General features: G+C 37.7%; 1 long non-coding RNA gene across 2 annotated transcripts in view; it reads left to right on the top strand.

Annotated features, from left to right (window-relative positions):
- Nucleotides 1-669: 669 nt before the first annotated feature.
- Nucleotides 670-6000, top strand: part of LOC144297407 (uncharacterized) — a 30991-nt gene continuing 25660 nt past the window's right edge. For both annotated transcript variants that reach the window (XR_013364438.1, XR_013364437.1), the window contains exon 1: nucleotides 670-768. This is a non-coding gene — a long non-coding RNA (uncharacterized LOC144297407). The remainder of the gene's footprint in view (nucleotides 769-6000) is intronic.

Below are 6000 nucleotides of genomic sequence, written 5' to 3'. Positions count from 1 at the left end.
CTGCACAACTCAGCTTCAATTCAATCCCACCCTGGCCTGGCACCCCAAACCACAAAGTTCCCATAAGAAATATTAAGGGCCTGTGCACCTCACAGGAAGTCTCAGATTGCAACCATATGTCCAATCTGCTGACTTGGCGTAAATGGATCAAATCTCCAAGTCTGTGTTGGTGGGGTGGAATTTTGTGCCGTGGATGGTGAGGACTCGCCATTTGAATGTGTGCCAGGCTGCAGGGAGCCTCTGGCTTCATTTGGATTCTGGCTGCAAGGGGTTTCTTTCGTAAATTAGCCTTATGGTAATTATTTGCCTTTCTTCTTTCTGCAAGTGAAATATCTGGGCACATTCTTCTGGACCGCATGTGGAGCCAGTGGCTTTTTTCCTCTTACTCATCTTTAGGGCTGGTTCTTGCTGTTTTCAATATTCACCATCCTGCTATGGGGCTTCCTGGGGCACTAGGAAGATTTATCGAGTGCAGGCTGGTGCAATTTTTTAAAATTAAACTTTTTATTTTGAGCTAACCGTAGCTGTATATGGAATTGTAAGAATTCATACACAGAGATTCCATACAATTGCACAACCAGAATGTTGACATTGACACATAAAGATATAGAACATTTCCATTATGAGAATCTCTGAGGTTGCTATTTTATAGCCTCACCACATCCTTCCCTCCTGTCACTCCCCTCCTTCACCCTTGGCAACCACTAACCTGTTCTTCATCTCTCAAATTCTATCATTTGAAGAAAGCTATATAAATGGAATCACACAGTATGTAACCTTATGGGATTGGATATTTTTTCCTTTGTCTCACTCAGCATAATTCTGCTTAGTTATGTTGTTGTATGTATCCAAGTAGTTGTAAGTATCCAGAGTTTTGTCTTACTGCTGAGCAGGATACCATTATGTGGGTATACCACGGTAACTCTCATCCGATGCACCCGGGTTGCTTCCAGTTTTTGCCTAATGTCAATAAAGCTGCTATGAACAGTTGTGCACAGGCTTTTGTGTGAACATAAATTTTTCATTTCTCTGGGATAAATGCCCCAGAGTGCAAATGCTGGGTCATATGGTAGTTGCGTGTTTAGTGTTGTTGTTTTTTTTAAACTGCCAAACTGTTTTCCAGTGTGGTTGTACCATTTTACATGGGCACTGACAATGTGTGAGTGGTCATCTCTAATCCTCACCTGCACCAGATGTGGCCACAACACTTTATCTTAGTCATTCTGATAAGCGTGCGTGATATCTGAATTGGATTTCAATTTGCATTTCCCTAGTGGCTAGTGACATTGCACGCTTTTTCATGTGCTTATTTGCCATCTGTATATCTTCTTTGCTGAAATGTTTGTCTGCTATTTTTGCCTATTTTCTAATAGGGTTGTTTGGTTTTTACTACTGAGTTTTGAGAGTTCTTATATATTCTAGATGCTAGCTCTTTGTTGGATATGTGGTTTGCAAATATTGTCTCCCTCTTATGAGTTGTTTTCTTTTTTTCATCCTCTTGGGAGGGTCTTCTGCAAAACAAAAGTTTTAAATCTTGATGGAGTCCAGTTGATCAATTTTCCTTTTATGGATCATATTTTTGGCATCAAGTCTAAGCATTCTTTCCCTAACTCTGGATCCCATGATTTTCTCCTGTGCTTTTTTTCCTGAAAGGTTTATAGTTTTACCTTTAAGTCTGTAATACATTTTGAGTTAATTTTTGTATGCTGTGTAGGGCTTAGGGCAAGGTACGTTTTCCCCTCTGCAGATGTCCAATTTCTCTAGCACGATTTGTGAGGAAGGCTATCTTTTCTCCACTGAACTGTTTTTGTGCGTTTGTCAAAAATCACTGGAACATATTTGTGCCAGCCTGTTTCTGTGTTCTCATTCCTATTTCAGTGATCTATGTGTCTATCCCTTCACTAATACCCTATGGTCTTGATTACTTTTGCTATATATTATGATACAATGTCTTGGAATTGAGTAGACTGATTCTTCCCACTTTATTCTTCCATTTCAAACATTGTTTTACCTATTCTAGATTCTTCCTCTTCCATGTAAATTTTAAAATACTCTTGTCTACAAAGAGTACATACAAAAATCTTGCTGGAATTTGATTGCAATTGTTTTAACCTGTATATATATTTGAGGGATTATTAACATCTTTACTATGTTGAGACTTCCAAACCATGCAAGCACTAAGCCTTTTCACTTATTTAGATTTTTGATTTATTGCAATAGTGCTTTGTAGCTTTAAGCATGCATGTCCTGTACATGTTTTGTTATATTTAAGCCCAAATACTTATCATTTTTGAGTGATTATAGATGGTAATGTATTTTTAATTTTGGTATTTATGTATCCATTGCTAGTATATAGAAATATAACAGAATTTTGTGTTTTCTGTGTCTGCCAACATTGCCCAACACACTTACTAATTCTAATGGTTCTTTGTAGATGTTTTGGAATTATCTACATAAAAAATCACTTAGGATACAATAAGGAGTGTTTTATTTTCTACTTTCCAGTCTGTATGCCTTCTCCGCCTTTTAAAAAATTGTGTTTAAAAAATTGTGCTAAAATACACAGTTTACCATCTTAACCATTTTTAAGTGTATAGTTCATTGGTATTAAATATACTCATACTACTCTGCAGCCATTACCACCATCTGTCCCCAGAACTCGTTTCCTTTTGGAAAACTGAAACCCTATGCCTATTAAACACTAATTCCCTGTTCTCTCCTCCTCCAGCCCCCTACAAGCTACCATCCTCCTGTCGGTCCTTATGATTTTGATTACTCTAAGTACCTCATTTAAATGGAATCATACAGTATTTGTTTTTCTGTGATTGGCTTAATCCACCTAGTTTAATATCCCCGAATTTCATCCATGTTATAGTATTCTGCAGATTTTCCTTCCTTTAGTGTTGATATATTTTCATGCTAATAATATTCCATTGTATGTTTATATCACATTTTGCTAACCTTTTCATCTTTTTAAAAAAAGATTTTATTTATTTATTCATGAGAGACACACAGAGAGAGAAGCAGAGAAGCAGGCTTCTCACAGGGAGCCTGATGTGGGACTTGATCCCTCAACTGGGATATCGCCCTAAGCCAAAGGCAGATGCTCAACCACTGAGCCACCCAGGCATCCCTCTATTCATCTGTTGATGGGCACTTGGGCAGCTTCCACGTTTTAGCTATTGTGAATAGTGTTGCTATGAACATGGGTGTACAAATATCTCTTCGAGATCATGCTTTTAATTCTTTTGGATTATACCATTATACCCAGAAGCACTGTGTCATACTGTAATTCTATTTTTAATTTTTTGAAGAATGTCTAAACTGTTTCCACAGTGGCTGCAACGTTTGATGTTCCCAACAACAGTGCATGAGGTTCCAATTTTTCCACATGCTCGCCAACACTTGTTTTTCTGTTTTCTTGACAGCATCCTTCCTAGTGGGTGTGAGGTGATATCCCACTGTAGTTTTGATTTGTAGTTCCTTAATGATGAGTGATGTGAACATCTTTTCATGTGCTTATTGGCCATTTGTGTATCTTTGGAGAAAAATCTGCATGAATCTTTGGCCCAATTTTGCCTTGAGTTTCTTTTTGTTGTTAAGTTGTAGGAGTTCTGTATAGATTCTGGATATTCGTCCCTTATCAGATGCGTGATTTACAAATATTTCCTCCCATGCTATGGGCTGCATTTGTACTGTGTAGATAGTGTCTTCAAATATACACATTAAAAAAATTGTCATGAGGTCCGATTTGTCTATTTTTTTTCTTTTGTTACCTGTGCATTTGGTGTCAAATCCAAGAAATCATTGCCACGTCCATTGCTGTGAAGTGTTTGTCTTATGTTTTCTTCTAAGAATTTTGTTGTTTTAGGTTTTACATTTAGGTCCTTGATCTGTTTTGAATTATTTGTGTGTGTGGTGTGAGGTAAGGATCCAACTTTATCTTTTTATTTCCTGTTCTGGTCTTGTCATACTGAGGAGAACTTCCAGTATTACGGTGAATAGGAGGGATGATGGAGGGCATACTTATTTGTTCTTGATTTTGGATAGAAGTATGTGGTCTTTCACCACTAAGTATATTGTTAGCTATAGATATTTTTGTGGATGATTTTATCAGATTTATGAAATTTTCCCCTGAATTACTAAGTGCCCTTGGAGCCCTCCTGGCACTGTGATAGCTTCTTTCAAACCTTCCCTGGGGAGCAGGAGAACATCACTTTAAATCAATCATGATTTGCTCTCAGTGATGAAGTCCTCTCTTACCTTGTCAAATCTTCAGAAAGGAGGAAATGGCTGTTGAGTATAGATAACCAGAGCCAATGGTGTCAGCCATTAGAGGAGAAAGAGCATCTGCAGGTGGAATCAGAAGCATTAAAATTGGATCCAAAGAGGTCTCAACATCTCTCCCAGGGTCTCCAAGTCTAGTGGGATTTAGTTTTTCTGCCATCAGATGCCTCCAAGGTAGCAACATGGGCCCAGACTTAATACCAACTCTGGCCATATGGTGAGAGCCTGCAATGGGAAATAGTACTTGTTCTTAACCGCGCTGACTTTGTTTTCTCTCTGGGCTCTTGTTCTAATAGTAAAACAATTAAGAGTGGAAGGCACTTTGGAGATAATGAAAATTATTTTATAGGTGAAGACACTGAAGCCCAGAATGGGGAAGTAATTTGTTCAAAGTGAGCTAGTAATTGACCAAGCCAGGACTGGGTCAGTTGAACACTACATATGGAGCTCTCAATTACCAGCTTTTCTTTTATTTCTAATGTCTCAGTGATATCTAATAGTTATTGAGTGCTTGCTAAGAGACAGAGTACTTACTAATTGACTTTTATCTTTTTAAATTTTAATTGCTATAACAACTTTATTAAATAGATACTTTCATTGCCTCCATTTTGTAGATCAGGAAATTGAGGCTTAGAAAGATTAAGGAAAGTGCCAGGGCCTGATTCTAAAATCAGCACAACTAGCTACTACACCATACCACTTCCCCAGTAAGATAAGCCTTTGCTTTCTTTTGCTGTCATCTATTCTGGATGGATTAGGGAGACATTCTCCAAAGGCCAGGCAATTTCTCTTAGGTGTGCCTACAATGTTGGTGTCTCCCTACCAATTGGAGGAAATGTGGAGGGAAGATGAATCCATTCATTCTAGTTTTCCATGACTGAGAAGGGCTAAGAGGTGAAGAACATGATTCAGCCATATTATTTTGCTTTTTCTAAAAAGAAAACTCCTTATTAAAACAACAGTGTAACTATTAGGCTATGTCTTAATTATAACCTAGGGCTTACAGTTCTTACAGAAAGATATGATTAGGACAAAATTAAAATATGGCAGTGAGTATAAGTTGTCCCACTCAAGTACTGTTTTCAGTTACTCCTTATTTAAGCTTTGGCTTTCTTTACTCTTTTATATTTTTCTCAGTGATTCCAGGGTTTCCACTGTAAAACTATCTTGCCTGTACAAGGCTTCCAGGAAACCAAACCAGCCACTGGCAGCTTTCTTGTACATACAGCCTGAAGGAGGCAGTTCTCTGGGCAATTCTATTTTGCCTGTGTTGAGTTATTCACAACCAACCTCTCTATTCTCTGGTCTACTTTTTCTTCCATTCATCCATCCATTAAATTATTCTTTCATTCAACAGTTACTTATTAAATGCCTACTTACAATGACCCTACTACATTTTACTCTTTACAAAGAGTTCATGTGGCTTGTTTAGTTTCTTGTTTTTTCCTCTGATAGGCTATGAGCCCTTCAAGCAAGAACAAGAAAGGGTCTTATTGCTATCTGTGCCAAGTACCTGACATAGAAGAAGGTATTCAATCAATGTTTGTAGAATTGTATTATCCATCCCATGGTGCCTGTCTTCTCTTCAAGTCTTCTTAAACAGACCTTTCTTTCTGCTTTCAAGTTTCATAGGACATTCAAAAAGTACAGAGAGACAATAATTTTACCAGAGTCTGAAAGCAGATACAAAAAGAGGGAAAAAAAAGTCAGGAA

The sequence above is a fragment of the Canis aureus genome, chromosome 25 (assembly GCF_053574225.1).
Source record: "Canis aureus isolate CA01 chromosome 25, VMU_Caureus_v.1.0, whole genome shotgun sequence".
NCBI lineage: Eukaryota > Metazoa > Chordata > Mammalia > Carnivora > Canidae > Canis > Canis aureus.
Note: the sequence above shows the minus strand (reverse complement) of the source record. Positions and strands in the feature narration are given on the sequence as shown.